Raw genomic sequence first — 17,795 nt, forward strand, 5'->3', positions numbered from 1 at the left:
TAGCAATTGCCGCATTTTATGAAATACAGCAAATGGATAAACAAAACTGCATTCCTTAATGGATTTATTAAAGAAGAGTTGTATATGATACAACCAGAAGGTTTTATCAATCCTAAAGGTGCTAACAAAATATGCAAGCTCCAGCGATCCATCTATGGACTGGTGCAAGCATCTCGGAGTTGGAATATGCACTTTGATGAGATGATCAAAGCATATAGTTTTATACAGACTTGCGGTGAAGCCTATATTTACAAGAAAGTGAGTGGGAGCACTACAACATTTCTGATAAGTATATGTGAATGACATATTGTTGATCGGAAATAATATAGAATTATTCTGCAAAGCATAAAGGAGTGTTTTAAAAGAAGTTTTTCAAAGAAAGACCTCGGTGAAGCTGCTTACATATTAAGCATCAAGATCTATAGAGATAGATCAAGACGCTTGATAAGTTTTTTTTTCAATGAGTACATACCTTGACAATATTTTGAAGTAGTTCAAAAATTGGAATGGTCAAAGAAAGAGTTCTTGGCTGTGTTACAAGGTGTGAAATTGAGTAAGACTCAAAGCCCGACCACGGCAGAAGATAGAAAGAGAATGAAAGTCATTCCCTATGCATCAGTCATAGGTTCTATAAAGTATGCCATGCTGTGTACCAGATCTATTGTATACCCTACACTGTGTTAAGCAAGGGAGTACAATAGTGATCTAAGAGTAGATCACTGGACAACGGTCAAAATTATCCTTAGTGGAATAAGGATATGTTTCTCGATTATGGAGGTGACAAAAGGTTCGTCGTAAAAGGGTTACGTCGATACAAGTTTGGCACTGATCCGGATGACTCTTAGTCTTCATCTGGATACATATTGAAAGTGGGAGCAATTAGCTAAAGTAGCTCTGTGCAGAGCATTGTAGACATAGAAAATTGCAAAATACTTACGGATCTGAATATGGCAGACCCGTTGACTAAACTTCTCTCACAGGCAAAACATGATCACACCTTAGTACTCTTTGGGTGTTAATCACATAGCAATGTGAACTAGATTACTGACTCCAGTAAACCCTTTGGGTGTTGGTCACATATCGATGTGAACTATGGGTGTTAACCACATAAAGATGTGAACTATTGATGTTAGATCACATGGCGATGTGAACTAGATTATTGACTCAAGTGCAAGTGGGAGACTGAAGGAAATATGCCCTAGAGGCAATAATAAAGTTATTATTTATTTCCTTATTTCATGATAAATGTTTATTATTCATGCTAGAATTGTATTAACCGGAAACATAATACATGTGTGAATACATAGATAAACAGAGTGTCACTAGTATGCCTCTACTTGACTAGCTCGTTAATCAAAGATGGTTATGTTTCCTAACCATAGACAAAGAGTTGTTATTTGATTAACGGGATCACATCATTAAGAGAATGATCTGATTGACTTGACTCATTCCATTAGCTTAGCACTCGATCGTTTAGTATGTTGCTATTGCTTTCTTCATGACCTATACATGTTCCTATGACTATGAGATTATGCAACTCCCGTTTACCGGAGGAACACTTTGTGTGCTACCAAACGTCACAACGTAACTGGGTGATTATAAAGGAGCTCTACAGGTGTCTCCAAAGGTACATGTTGGGTTGGCGTATTTCGAGATTAGGATTTGTCACTCCGATTGTCGGAGAGGTATCTCTGGACCCTCTCGGTAATGCACATCACATAAGCCTTGCAAGCATTGCAACTAATGAGTTAGTTGCGAGATGTTGTATTACGGAATGAGTAAAGAGACTTGCCGGTAACGAGATTGAACTAGGTATTGAGATACCGACGATCGAATCTCGGGCAAGTAACATACCGATGACAAAGGGAACAACGTATGTTGTTATGCGGTTTGACCGATAAAGATCTTCGTAGAATATGTAGGAGCCAATATGAGCATCCAGGTTCCGCTATTGGTTATTGACCGGAGACATGTCTCGGTCATGTCTACATTGTTCTCGAACCCGTAGGGTCCGCACGCTTAAGGTTTCGATGACAGTTATATTATGAGTTTATGAGTTTTGATGTACCTAAGGAGTTTGGAGTCCTGGATGAGATCTGGGACATGATGAGGAGTCTCGAAATGGTCGAGACGTAAAGATCGATATATTGGACGACTATATTCGGACATCGGAAAGGTTCCGAGTGGTTCGGGTATTTTTCGGAGTACCGGGGAGTTACGGGAATACGGGAGAAGAAGTATAGGGGCCTTATTGGGTTTTAGGGGAGAGGGAGAGGCATGCCGCGTGCCCCCCAAGGCCTAGTCCGAATTGGACTAGGGGGAGTGGCTGCGCCCCCTCCTTCCTTCTCTTCCCTCTTCCCCTTCCTTGTCTCCTACTCCTACTACATGGAAGGACTCCTAGTTGGACTAGGGAAGGGGGAATCCTACTCCTTGTGGGAGTAGGACTCCCCTAGGGCGCACCATAGAGAGGCCCTCCCTCCTCCACTCCTTTATATACGGGGGCAGGGGGCACCCCATAGGGACACAAGTTGATCCACGTGATCATATTCTTAGCCGTGTGCGGTGCCCCCTTCCACCATAATCCTTGATAATATTGTAGCGGTGCTTAGGCGAAGCCCTACGACGGTAGAACATCAAGATCGTCACCACGCCGTCGTGCTGACGGAACTCTTCCCCGACACTTTGCTGGATCGGAGTCCGGGGATCGTCATCGAGCTGAACGTGTGCTAGAACTCGGAGGTGCCGTAGTTTCGGTGCTTGATCGGTCGGGCCGTGAAGACGTACGACTACATCAACTGCGTTGTGCTAACGCTTCCGTTGTCGGTCTACAAGGGTACGTAGATCACACTCTCCCCTCTCGTTGCTATGCATCACCATGATCTTGAGTGTGCGTAGGAAATTTTTTGAAATCACTACGTTCCCCAACAGTTAGGTCATGGATTAATCCTCAAGAAAGCTATACAAGATATGAGGAGAAACCCTAACAACCTATAACTACCAGATTACAACAACGCATGCACGCAATCTGGCCCTACCTACGGTGCGTACGGTTTATACAATACCGTATATACATGGTACAATACTTTTTAACATGCCCCCTCAATCACAGCTTCACTAAGTTGAGATTGGTATTGAAATCTTCTAACTTCCGCCATGATAAGGCTTTGGTAAAACCATCCGCAACTTGATCACCTGTGGGAGTAAAACAAATTTCCAGCAGTTTGCTAGCTACTCTCTCTCGAACAAAATGATAGTCAACTTCTATGTGTTTTGTCCTTGCATGAAATACTGAATTTGCAGATAAATATGTAGCACCAATGTTATCACAACAGAGGCGTGCAACTGGTGAATGCATAACTCCAAGTTCATGCAACAAACCTTGAACCTAAATAATCTTAGCAGTAGCATTAGCTAAAGATTTGTATTCAGCCTCTATACTGGAGCTAGAGACAGTGGCTTGCTTACGTGCACTCCAGGAAATCAAATTAGGACCAAAGAACACATAGAAACCTCCTGTTGACCTTCTATCATCTGGACATCCTGCCCAGTCAGCATCTGAGAAAGCACTAACAATATTGAATGCTGACTTGGTAGATTTCAGACATGTACTCATAGTACCTCTGAGATATCTCAAAATTCTCTTAACTGCTGTCATATGCTGAGAAGTAGGAGAATGCAAGTACTGGCATACCTTATTGACAGGAAAACAAATGTCAAGTCTTGTCAGTGTTAAATACTGCAAAGCACCTACCATACTCCTGTATTTTGTTGACTCCTCGGCCCCAATGGTTCTCCTTCTTCTCTTGACAGTTTTTATGATGTAGAGAGAGAGGCATGTTTGAAACCTTGCAATTTACCATTCCTGCACGCTTAAGCATATCCAAGACATATTTCTCTTGGGTGAGAAGTATTCCATCTTTCACCTTTCTAACTTCAATTCCCAAGAAGTAGTGTAGATCACCTAAATCTTTCAAGGCAAAGTCCTTCTTGAGATCTGCCAACAATGCTACGATTGCATCTTGTGATGAGCTAGCAACAATAATATCATCAACATAGACCAACATAAAAATAGTGATATTTCCTTTCCTATAGAAGAACAAGGAAGTATCTCCCTTGGATGATTTCAAACCAAGTGTTTGAAGTTTTTCACTTAACTTGGAGTACCAAGCCCTAGGTGCTTGTTTTAATCCATATAGGGCCTTATCAAGTTTGCAAAGATAATTTTCCTTGCCTTTTACTGTACTGTTGGGTTTCGTTAGTAATTTCAAAATTCCTACGCACATGCAAGATCATGTGATGCATAGCAACAAGGAGTGTGATCTACATACCTAGTAGATCGACAACGGAAGCGTTTGGTTGATGTAGTCGTACGTCTTCACGATCCGACCGATCAAGCACCGAAACTACGGCACCTCCGAGTTCGAGCACACGTTCAGCTCGATGACGATCCCCGGACTCCGATCCAGCAAAGTGTCGGGGAAGAGTTCCGTCAGCACGACGGCGTGGTGACGATCTTGATGCACTACAGCAGCAGGGCTTCGCCTAAACTCCGCTACAGTATTATCGAGGACTATGGTGGCTGGGGGCGCCGCACACGGCTAAGGAATAGATCACGTGGATCAACTTGTGTGTTCTAGGGTACCCTTTGCCTCAGTATATAAAGGAGCCAGGGAGAGGAGGCGGCCGGGCAAGGTGGGCGCGCCAAGGGGGAGTCCTACTCCCATCGGGAGTAGGACTCCTAGTTGGACAAGGAGAGAGGGGAAAGAGGTGGAAGAGAGGAAGGAAAGGGGGGCGCCGCCCCCTTTCCCTTGTCCTATTCGGACTAGGAAGGGGAGGGGCGCGCGGCCACCTCTTGCCTCCTTCTCTCTTCTCCCTCAAGGCCCATGTAGGCCCAATAAACCCCCGGGGGGGTTCCGGTAACCCCCCGGTACTCCGGAAAAATGCCGATTTCACCCGGAACGATTCCGATGTCCAAATATAGAGCATTAGTAAGGTACACATCAATAACATGTATATCACATATACCTTTGTTCACCTTGCCATCCTTCTTATCCGCCAAATACTTGGGGCAGTTCCGCTTTCAGTGACCAGTCTGCTTGCAATAGAAGCACTCAGTTTCAGGCTTAGGTCCAGGTTTGGGTTTCTTCTCTTGAGTAGCAACTTGCTTGCCGTTCCTTTTGAAGTTCCCCTTCTTCTTCCCTTTGCCCTTTTTCTTGAAACTAGTGGTCTTGTTGACCATCAACACTTGATGCTCCTTTTTGATTTCTACCTCCGCAGCTTTCAGCATCGCGAAGAGCTCGGGAATAGTCTTATTCATCCCTTGCATATTATAGTTCATCACGAAGCTCTTGTAGCTTGGTGGCAGTGATTGGAGAATTGTGTCGATGACGCAATCATCTGGAAGATTAACTCCCAATTGAATCAAGTGATTATTATACCCAGACATTTTGAGTATATGCTCACTAACAGAATTGTTCTCTTCCATCTTGCAGCTATAGAACTTATTGGAGACTTCATATCTCTTAATCCGGGCATTTGCTTGAAATATTAACTTCAACTCCTGGAACATCTCATATGCTCCATGACGTTCAAAACGTCGTTGAAGTCCCGATTCTAAGCCGTAAAGCATGGCACACTGAACTATCGAGTAGTCATCAGCTTTGCTCTGCCAGACATTCATAACATCCGGCGTTGCTCCTGCAGCAGGCCTGGCACCCAGCGGTGCTTCCAGGACGTAATTCTTCTGTGCAGCAATGAGGATAATCCTCAAGTTACGGACCCAGTCCGTCTAATTGCTACCATCATATTTCAACTTTGCTTTCTCAAGGAACGCATTAAAATTCAACGGAACAACAGCACGAGCCATCTATCTACAATCAAACATAAACAAGCAAGATACTAATCAGGTACTAAGTTTCATGATAAATTTAAGTTCAGTTAATTTACTTAAAGAACTCCCACTTAGATAGATATCCCTCTAATCCTCTAAGTGATTACGTGATCCAAATCAACTAAACTATGTCCGATCATCACGTGAGATGGAGTAGTTTTCATTGGTGAACATCATTATGTTGATGATATCTACTATATGATTCACGCTCGACCTTTCGGTCTCCGTGTTCTGAGGCCATATCTGTATATGCTTGGCTCGTCAAGTATAAACTTAGTATTCCGCGTGTGCAACTGTTTTGCACCCGTTGTATTTGAACGTTGAACCTATCACACCCGATCATCACGTGGTGTCTCAGCACGAAGAACTTTCGCAACGGTGCATACTCAGGGAGAACACTTCTTGATAATTTAGTGAGAGATCATCTTATAATGCTACCGTCAATCAAAGTAAGATAAGATGCATAAAAGATAAACATCACATGCAATCAATATAAGTGATATGATATGGCCATCATCATCTTGTGCTTGTGATCTCCATCTCCGAAGCACCGTCATGATCACCATCGTCATCGGCGTGACACCTTGATCTCCATCGTAGCATCATTGTCGTCTCGCCAAGCTTGTGTTTCTACGACTATCGCTACCGTTTAGTAATAAAGTAAAGCATTACATCGCGATTTCATTGCATACAATAAAGCGACAACCATATGGATCCTGCCGGTTGCCGATAACTCGGTTACAAAACATGATCATCTCATACAATAAAATTCAGCATCATGTCTTGACCATATCACATCACAACATGCCCTGCAAAAACAAGTTAGACGTCCTCTACTTTGTTGTTGCAAGTTTTACGTGGCTGCTACGGGCTTAAGTAAGAACCAATCTCACCTACGCATCAAAACCACAACGATAGTTTGTCAATTTGACTCCGTTTTAACCTTCGCAAGGACCGGGCGTAGCCATACTTGGTTCAACTAAAGTTGGAGAAACTGTCACCCACAAGCCACCTCTGTGCAAAGCACGTCGGGAGAACCGGTCTCGCGTAAGCGTACGCGTAATGTTGGTCTGGGCCGCTTCATCCAACAATACCGCCGAACCAAAGTATGACATGCTGGTAGGCAGTATGACTTATATCGCCCACAACTCACTTGTGTTCTACACGTGCATATAACATCAACATATAAAACCTAGGCTCGGATGCCACTGTTGGGTTTCGTAGTAATTTCAAAAAATTTCCTACGCACACGCAAGATCATGTGATGCATAGCAACGAGGGGGGAGTGTGATCTACATACCTAGTAGATCGACAACGGAAGCGTTGGGTTGATGTAGTCGTACGTCTTCACGATCCGACCGATCAAGCACCGAAACTACGGCACCTCCGAGTTCGAGCACACGTTCAGCTCGATGACGATCCCCGGACTCCGATCCAGCAAAGTGTCGAGGAAGAGTTCCGTCAGCACGACGGCGTGGTGACGATCTTGATGCACTAGAGCAGCAGGGCTTCGCCTAAACTCCGCTACAGTATTATCGAGGACTATGGTGGCTGGGGGCGCCGCACACGGCTAAGGAATAGATCACGTGGATCAACTTGTGTGTTCTAGGGTGCCCTTTGCCTCAGTATATAAAGGAGCCAGGGAGAGGGGGCGGCCGGGCAAGGTGGGCGCGCCAAGGGGGAGTCCTACTCCCATCGGGAGTAGGACTCCTAGTTGGACAAGGAGAGAGGGGAAAGAGGTGGAAGAGGGAAAGGAAAGGGGGGGCGCCGCCCCCTTTCCCTTGTCCTATTCGGACTAGGAAGGGGAGGGGCGCGCGGCCACCTCTTGCCTCCTTCTCTCTTCTCCCTCAAGTCCCATGTAGGCCCAATAAACCCCCGGGGGGGTTCCGGTAACCCCCCGGTACTCCGGAAAAATGCCGATTTCACCCGGAACGATTCCGATGTCCAAATATAGGCTTCCAATATATCAATCTTTACGTCTCGACCATTTCGAGACTCCTCGTCATGTCCGTGATCACATCCGGGACTCCGAACAACCTTCGGTACATCAAAATGCATAAACTCATAATATAACTGTCATCGTAACCTTAAGCGTGCGGACCCTACGGGTTCGAGAACAATGTAGACATGACCGAGACATGTCTCCAGTCAATAACCAATAGCGGGACCTGGATGCCCATATTGGCTCCTACATATTCTACGAAGATCTTTATCGGTCAGACCGCATAACAACATACGCCGTTCCCTTTGTCATCGGTATGTTACTTGCCCGAGATTCGATCGTCGGTATTTCAATACCTAGTTCAATCTCGTTGCTGGCAAGTCTCTTTACTCGTTCTGTAATACATCATCCCGCAACTAACTCATTTAGTTGCAATGCTTGCAAGGCTTAAGTGATGTGCATTACCGAGAGGGCCCGGAGATACCTCTCCGACAATCGGAGTGACAAAACCTAATCTCGAAATACGCCAACCCAACATGTACCTTTGGAGACACCTGTAGTACTCCTTTATAATCACCCAGTTACGTTGTGACGTTTGGTAGTACCCAAAGTGTTCCTTCGGTAAATGGGAGTTGCATAATCTCATAGTTATAGGAACATGTATAAGTCATGAAGAAAGCAATAGCAACATACTAAACGATCGGGTGCTAAGCTAATGGAATGGGTCATGTCAATCAGATCATTCTCTTAATGATGTGATCCCGTTAATCAAATAACAACTCATTGTTCATGGTTAGGAAACATAACCATGTTTGATTAACGAGCTAGTCAAGTAGAGGCATACTAGTGACACTTTGTTTGTCTATGTATTCACACATGTATTATGTTTCTGGTTAATACAATTCTAGCTTGAATAATAAACATTTATCATGATTATAAGGAAATAAATAATAACTTTATTATTGCCTCTAGGGCATATTTCCTTCAGTCTCCCACTTGCACTAGAGTCAATAATCTAGATTACACAGTAATGATTCTAACACCCATGGAGCCTTGGTGCTGATCATGTTTTGCTCGTGGAAGAGGCTTAGTCAATGGGTCTGCAATATTCAGATCCGTATGTATCTTGCAAATCTCTATGTCTACCACCTGGACTAGATCCCTGATGGAATTGAAGCATCTCTTGATGTGCTTGGTTCTCTTGTGAAATCTGGATTCCTTTGCCAAGGCAATTGCACCAGTATTGTCACAAAAGATTTTCATTGGACCCGATGCACTAGGTATGACACCCAGATCGGATATGAACTCCTTCATCCAGACTCCTTCATTTGCTGCTTCCGAAGCAGCTATGTACTCCGCTTCACATGTAGATCCCACTACAACGCTTTGTTTAGAACTGCACCAACTGACAGCTCCACCGTTTAATGTAAACACGTATCCGGTTTGCGATTTAGAATCGTCCGGATCAGTGTCAAAGCTTGCATCAACGTAACCTTTTACGATGAGCTCTTTGTCACCTCCATATACGAGAAGCATATCCTTAGTCCTTTTCAGGTATTTCAGGATGTTCTTGACCGCTGTCCAGTGATCCACTCCTGGATTACTTTGGTACCTCCCTGCTAGACTTATAGCAAGGCACACATCAGGTCTGGTACACAGCATTGCATACATGATAGATCCTATGGCTGATGCATAGGGAACATCTTTCGTATTCTATCTATCTTCTGCAGTGGTCGGGCATTGAGTCTTACTCAACTTCACACCTTGTAACACAGGCAAGAACCCTTTCTTTGCTTGATCCATTTTGAACTTCTTCAAAATTTTGTCAAGGTATGTGGTTTGTGAAAGTCCAATTAAGCGTTTTGATCTATCTCTATAGATCTTAATGCCTAATATGTAAGCAGCTTCACCGAGGTCTTTCATTGAATTTTTTTTATTCAAGTATCCCTTTATGCTATCCAGAAATTCTACATCATTTCCAATTAGTAATATGTCATCCACATATAATATCAGAAATGCTACAGAGCTCCCACTCACTTTCTTGTAAATACAGGCTTCTCCAAAAGTCTGTATAAAACCAAATGCTTTGATCACACTATCAAAACGTTTATTCCAACTCCGAGAGGCTTGCACCAGTCCATAAATGGATCGCTGGAGCTTGCACACTTTGTTAGCTCCCTTTGGATCGACAAAACCTTCTGGTTGCATCATATACAACTCTTCTTCCAGAAATCCATTCAGGAATGCAGTTTTGACATCCATCTGCCAAATTTCATAATCATAAAATGCGGCAATTGCTAACATGATTCGGACAGACTTAAGCATCGCTATGGGTGAGAAGGTCTCATCGTAGTCAATCCCTTGAACTTGCCGAAAACCTTTTGCGACAAGTCGAGCTTTGTAGACAGTAATATTACCGTCAGCGTCAGTCTTCTTCTTGAAGATCCATTTATTCTTAATTGCTTGCCAATCATCGGGCAAGTCAACCAAAGTCCATACTTTGTTCTCATACATGGATCCCATCTCAGATTTCATGGCTTCAAGCCACTTTGCGGAATCTGGGCTCACCATTGCTTCTTCATAGTTCGTAGGTTCATCATGATCTAGTAGCATGACTTCCAGAACAGGATTACCGTACCACTCTGGTGCGGATCTTACTCTGGTTGATCTACGAGGTTCAGTAGTATCTTGTTCTGAAGTTTCATGATCATTATCATTAGCTTCCTCACTAATCGGTGTAGGTGTCGCAGAAACAGGTTTCTGTGATGTACTACTTTCCAATAAGGGAGCAGGTACAGTTACCTCGTCAAGTTCTACTTTCCTCCCACTCACTTCTTTCGAGAGAAACTCCTTCTCCAGAAAGTTTCTGAATTTAGCAACAAAAGTCTTGCCTTCGGATTTGTGATAGAAGGTGTATCCAATAGTTTCCTTTGGATATCCTATGAAGACACATTTCTCCGATTTGGGTTCGAGCTTATCAGGTTGAAGCTTTTTCACATAAGCATCGCAGCCCCAAACTTTCAGAAACGACAACTTTGGTTTCTTGCCAAACCACAGTTCATAAGGCGTCGTCTCAACAGATTTTGATGGTGCCCTATTTAGCGTGAATGCGGCCGTCTCTAGAGCGTATCCCCAAAACGATAGCGGTAAATCAGTAAGAGACATCATAAATCGCACCATATCCAGTGAAGTACGATTACGACGTTCGGACACACCATTACGCTGAGGTGTTCCGGGTGGCGTGAGTTGCGAAACTATTCCACAATTTTTCAAATGTACACCAAACTCGTAACTCAAATATTCTCCTCCACGATCAGATCGTAGAAACTTTACTTTCTTGTTACGATGATTTTCAACTTCACTCTGAAATTCTTTGAACTTTTCAAATGTTTCAGACTTATGTTTCATTAAGTAGATATACCCATATCTGCTTAAATCATCTGTGAAGGTGAGAAAATAACGATATCCGCCACGAGCCTCAATATTCATCGGACCACATACATCTGTATGTATGATTTCCAACAAATCTGTTGCTCTCTCCATAGTACCGGAGAACGGCGTTTTAGTCATCTTGCCCATGAGGCACGGTTCGCAAGTACCAAGTGATTCATAATCAAGTGGTTCCAAAAGTCCATCAGTATGGAGTTTCTTCATGCGCTTTATACCGATATGACCTAAACGACAGTGCCACAAATAAGTTGCACTCTCATTATCAACTCTGCATCTTTTGGCTTCAACATTATGAATATGTGTGTTACTACTATCGAGATTCAACAAGAATAGACCACTCTTCAAGGGTGCATGACCATAAAATATATTACTCATATAAATAGAACAACCATTATTCTCTGATTTAAATGAATAACCGTCTCGCATCAAACAAGATCCAGATATAATGTTCATGCTTAACGCTGGCACCAAATAACAATTATTTAGGTCTAATACTAATCCCGAAGGTAGATGTAGAGGTAGCGTGCCGACTGCGATCACATCGACTTTGGAACCGTTTCCCACGCGCATCATCACCTCGTCCTTAACCAATCTTCGCTTGATCCGTAGTCCCTGTTTCGAGTTGCAAATATTAGCAACAGAACCAGTATCAAATACCCAGGTGCTACTGCGAGCATTAGTAAGGTACACATCAATAACATGTATATCACATATACCTTTGTTCACCTTGCCATCCTTCTTATCCGCCAAATACTTGGGGCAGTTCCGCTTTCAGTGACCAGTCTGCTTGCAATAGAAGCACTCAGTTTCAGGCTTAGGTCCAGGTTTGGGTTTCTTCTCTTGAGTAGCAACTTGCTTGCCGTTCCTTTTGAAGTTCCCCTTCTTCTTCCCTTTGCCCTTTTTCTTGAAACTAGTGGTCTTGTTGACCATCAACACTTGATGCTCCTTTTTGATTTCTACCTCCGCAGCTTTCAGCATCGCGAAGAGCTCGGGAATAGTCTTATTCATCCCTTGCATATTATAGTTCATCACGAAGCTCTTGTAGCTTGGTGGCAGTGATTGGAGAATTGTGTCGATGACGCAATCATCTGGAAGATTAACTCCCAATTGAATCAAGTGATTATTATACCCAGACATTTTGAGTATATGCTCACTAACAGAATTGTTCTCTTCCATCTTGCAGCTATAGAACTTATTGGAGACTTCATATCTCTTAATCCGGGCATTTGCTTGAAATATTAACTTCAACTCCTGGAACATCTCATATGCTCCATGACGTTCAAAACGTCGTTGAAGTCCCGATTCTAAGCCGTAAAGCATGGCACACTGAACTATCGAGTAGTCATCAGCTTTGCTCTGCCAGACATTCATAACATCCGGCGTTGCTCCTGCAGCAGGCCTGGCACCCAGCGGTGCTTCCAGGACGTAATTCTTCTGTGCAGCAATGAGGATAATCCTCAAGTTACGGACCCAGTCCGTCTAATTGCTACCATCATATTTCAACTTTGCTTTCTCAAGGAACGCATTAAAATTCAACGGAACAACAGCACGAGCCATCTATCTACAATCAAACATAAACAAGCAAGATACTAATCAGGTACTAAGTTTCATGATAAATTTAAGTTCAGTTAATTTACTTAAAGAACTCCCACTTAGATAGATATCCCTCTAATCCTCTAAGTGATTACGTGATCCAAATCAACTAAACTATGTCCGATCATCACGTGAGATGGAGTAGTTTTCATTGGTGAACATCATTATGTTGATGATATCTACTATATGATTCACGCTCGACCTTTCGGTCTCCGTGTTCTGAGGCCATATCTGTATATGCTTGGCTCGTCAAGTATAAACTTAGTATTCCGCGTGTGCAACTGTTTTGCACCCGTTGTATTTGAACGTTGAACCTATCACACCCGATCATCACGTGGTGTCTCAGCACGAAGAACTTTCGCAACGGTGCATACTCAGGGAGAACACTTCTTGATAATTTAGTGAGAGATCATCTTATAATGCTACCGTCAATCAAAGTAAGATAAGATGCATAAAAGATAAACATCACATGCAATCAATATAAGTGATATGATATGGCCATCATCATCTTGTGCTTGTGATCTCCATCTCCGAAGCACCGTCATGATCACCATCGTCATCGGCGTGACACCTTGATCTCCATCGTAGCATCATTGTCGTCTCGCCAAGCTTGTGTTTCTACGACTATCGCTACCGTTTAGTAATAAAGTAAAGCATTACATCGCGATTTCATTGCATACAATAAAGCGACAACCATATGGATCCTGCCGGTTGCCGATAACTCGGTTACAAAACATGATCATCTCATACAATAAAATTCAGCATCATGTCTTGACCATATCACATCACAACATGCCCTGCAAAAACAAGTTAGACGTCCTCTACTTTGTTGTTGCAAGTTTTACGTGGCTGCTACGGGCTTAAGTAAGAACCAATCTCACCTACGCATCAAAACCACAACGATAGTTTGTCAATTTGACTCCGTTTTAACCTTCGCAAGGACCGGGCGTAGCCATACTTGGTTCAACTAAAGTTGGAGAAACTGTCACCCACAAGCCACCTCTGTGCAAAGCACGTCGGGAGAACCGGTCTCGCGTAAGCGTACGCGTAATGTTGGTCTGGGCCGCTTCATCCAACAATACCGCCGAACCAAAGTATGACATGCTGGTAGGCAGTATGACTTATATCGCCCACAACTCACTTGTGTTCTACACGTGCATATAACATCAACATATAAAACCTAGGCTCGGATGCCACTGTTGGGTTTCGTAGTAATTTCAAAAAATTTCCTACGCACACGCAAGATCATGTGATGCATAGCAACGAGGGGGGAGTGTGATCTACATACCTAGTAGATCGACAACGGAAGCGTTGGGTTGATGTAGTCGTACGTCTTCACGATCCGACCGATCAAGCACCGAAACTACGGCACCTCCGAGTTCGAGCACACGTTCAGCTCGATGACGATCCCCGGACTCCGATCCAGCAAAGTGTCGAGGAAGAGTTCCGTCAGCACGACGGCGTGGTGACGATCTTGATGCACTAGAGCAGCAGGGCTTCGCCTAAACTCCGCTACAGTATTATCGAGGACTATGGTGGCTGGGGGCGCCGCACACGGCTAAGGAATAGATCACGTGGATCAACTTGTGTGTTCTAGGGTGCCCTTTGCCTCAGTATATAAAGGAGCCAGGGAGAGGGGGCGGCCGGGCAAGGTGGGCGCGCCAAGGGGGAGTCCTACTCCCATCGGGAGTAGGACTCCTAGTTGGACAAGGAGAGAGGGGAAAGAGGTGGAAGAGGGAAAGGAAAGGGGGGGCGCCGCCCCCTTTCCCTTGTCCTATTCGGACTAGGAAGGGGAGGGGCGCGCGGCCACCTCTTGCCTCCTTCTCTCTTCTCCCTCAAGTCCCATGTAGGCCCAATAAACCCCCGGGGGGGTTCCGGTAACCCCCCGGTACTCCGGAAAAATGCCGATTTCACCCGGAACGATTCCGATGTCCAAATATAGGCTTCCAATATATCAATCTTTACGTCTCGACCATTTCAAGACTCCTCGTCATGTCCGTGATCACATCCGGGACTCTGAACAACCTTCGGTACATCAAAATGCATAAACTCATAATATAACTGTCATCGTAACCTTAAGCGTGCGGACCCTACGGGTTCGAGAACAATGTAGACATGACCGAGACATGTCTCCAGTCAATAACCAATAGCGGGACCTGGATGCCCATATTGGCTCCTACATATTCTACGAAGATCTTTATCGGTCAGACCGCATAACAACATACATCGTTCCCTTTGTCATCGGTATGTTACTTGCCCGAGATTCGATCGTCGGTATTTCAATACCTAGTTCAATCTCGTTGCTGGCAAGTCTCTTTACTCGTTCTGTAATACATCATCCCGCAACTAACTCATTTAGTTGCAATGCTTGCAAGGCTTAAGTGATGTGCATTACCGAGAGGGCCCAGAGATACCTCTCCGACAATCGGAGTGACAAAACCTAATCTCGAAATACGCCAACCCAACATGTACCTTTGGAGACACCTGTAGTACTCCTTTATAATCACCCAGTTACGTTGTGACGTTTGGTAGTACCCAAAGTGTTCCTCCGGTAAACGGGAGTTGCATAATCTCATAGTTATAGGAACATGTATAAGTCATGAAGAAAGCAATAGCAACATACTAAACGATCGGGTGCTAAGCTAATGGAATGGGTCATGTCAATCAGATCATTCTCTTAATGATGTGATCCCGTTAATCAAATAACAACTCATTGTTCATGGTTAGGAAATATAACCATCTTTGATTAACGAGCTAGTCAAGTAGAGGCATACTAGTGACACTTTGTTTGTCTATGTATTCACACATGTATTATGTTTCTGGTTAATACAATTCTAGCATGAATAATAAACATTTATCATGATTATAAGGAAATAAATAATAACTTTATTATTGCCTCTAGGGCATATTTCCTTCATTTACCTCATAACCAGGTGGTTGTCTCATATAGACTTCTTCCTCTAGAACACCATGAAGGAACGCATTCTTGTACATCCAATTGCCTCAAGCTCCAATTTCTTGATACTGCAATAGAAAGAACAAGTCTGATAGTAGCTGCTTTCACAACAGGGCTAAAGGTATCTTCATAGTCTATACCATATCTCTGTTTAAACCCCTTTGCTACTAGTCTTGCCTTATACCTATCAACTTGACCATCTGCCTTTCTCTTAATATGGTAGACCCACTTGCAATCAATAACATTTTTGTTTTGTGTTGGTGGGACTAGGTGCGATGTCTTATTTTTAATAAGAGCACCATACTCATCATTCATAGCCATTTTCCACTTAGTGCCACCTAGAGCTTCATGTAAACTACTTGGTTCACCAGTAGTAGTTAAACCCCAAAACCGAACCTTAAGCTTGTCATACCTGATTGTACCATCTGTACGAACTTGCGGTTTCACAATACCATGTTGGGATCTTGTTCTCCGAGTTGGCACATTAGGAGCTGTATGAGGATCCAGCGCAGAGGCTCCGGCAGAAGAAGACATAGCCGCACGAGATCCCACTTCGATCCTGCCGTCAACCGCGCGAGATCCCACATCGATCCCGCTGTCAGCAGCAGGGGACCCGCCAGACCCGCCATCCTGCCTCATCGCTTCTGCGCCATCCGTGGCAGCCGATGCTCCCGCGCCAGGTTGGGCCACCTGGATGTCATTGAGAGGCGGCGTGCGACGCGAGGAGCCGGTCGGCTGGCCCGCGCACCAGCGGTTGGCCCACCTAGGGAACCGGCGCCTGACGCACCCACGTATCATTCTCTGGGTGGGGTGCGCTGACCCGAGGGAGATTCGCCTGGACTTCCTGCACCCGCGCCACCTGCGCCAGAATCAGCCTCAGGATCGACGCTGGCAGCACCTGAATCTCCTTCGTGCTCCGCGCCTTTTTCGTCTTGTTCTGTCTGCATAAAATGATACACAAGAGCTGGATTTTCACCAGGATTAGCAGGAAATTTAGCATGTTGACCAAATACACGTTCACCCCCGTGATCAATTGGCTCAGAGGGGAATAGTTTCAGGAAGCAACAAGACTTCAGAGCGAAGAGGGGTGCCTGCATTTGAATTTAATGCTTTGAACGGAAAAACCGTCTCATCAAAAATAACATCAGGGGATATATAAACCCGGCCGGCAGAAACATCAAGACACTTGAAACCTTTGTGAAGGTTACTGTATCCAAGGAAACCACACTATTTGGATCGGAATTCTAATTTCCTAGAGTTATATGGACGGAGATTGGGCCAACAAGCACATCCAAAAACTCGAAGGGAATGATAGTTTGGCTGTTCATGAAAGAAACGACCCGGGGGAGTTCCAAAGTTGATCACCTTGCTAGGCGTGCGATTTATCAGATATGTGGCAGAAAGAAATGCCTCATCCCAGAATTTGAGGGGCATGGAGGCATGAGCCAAGAGGGAAAGTCCCATGTCTACAATGTGGCGATGTTTTCTTTTAGCTGATCCGTTCTGCTGGTGAGCATGTGGACAGGAGACGTGGTGGGTGATTCCTAGTTGGCGAAAAAAGGTATTTAGGCGTTCATATTCGCCTCCCCAGTCTGTTTGCATGGTGATAATTTTTCTATTGAACAATCTTTCAACTAACGCTTGGAATTCATGAAAGATCTTAAAAACTTCAGATTTGTGCTTGAGAAGATAGATCCACGTGAATTTGCTATAATCATCAATAAAGGACACATAATAGTTTTTCCTATTGATAGAATCACGGGCAGGCCCCCATACATCGGAGAAAATTTGCTCTAAAGGAGCTTTAGATACACTGAACGAACTAGGGTAGGGTAGTTGATGACTCTTGCCCAATTGGCAAGCATCACAAACACCCTGTTTATTTAACTCACTACTTGAGAAAGGAATATTGTTGTGGCTAAGGACATGACGAACAATAGTGGATGAAGGATGCCCTAGCCGAC

Source organism: Triticum urartu, chromosome 5 (assembly GCF_003073215.2).
Source record: "Triticum urartu cultivar G1812 chromosome 5, Tu2.1, whole genome shotgun sequence".
Taxonomy (NCBI): domain Eukaryota; kingdom Viridiplantae; phylum Streptophyta; class Magnoliopsida; order Poales; family Poaceae; genus Triticum; species Triticum urartu.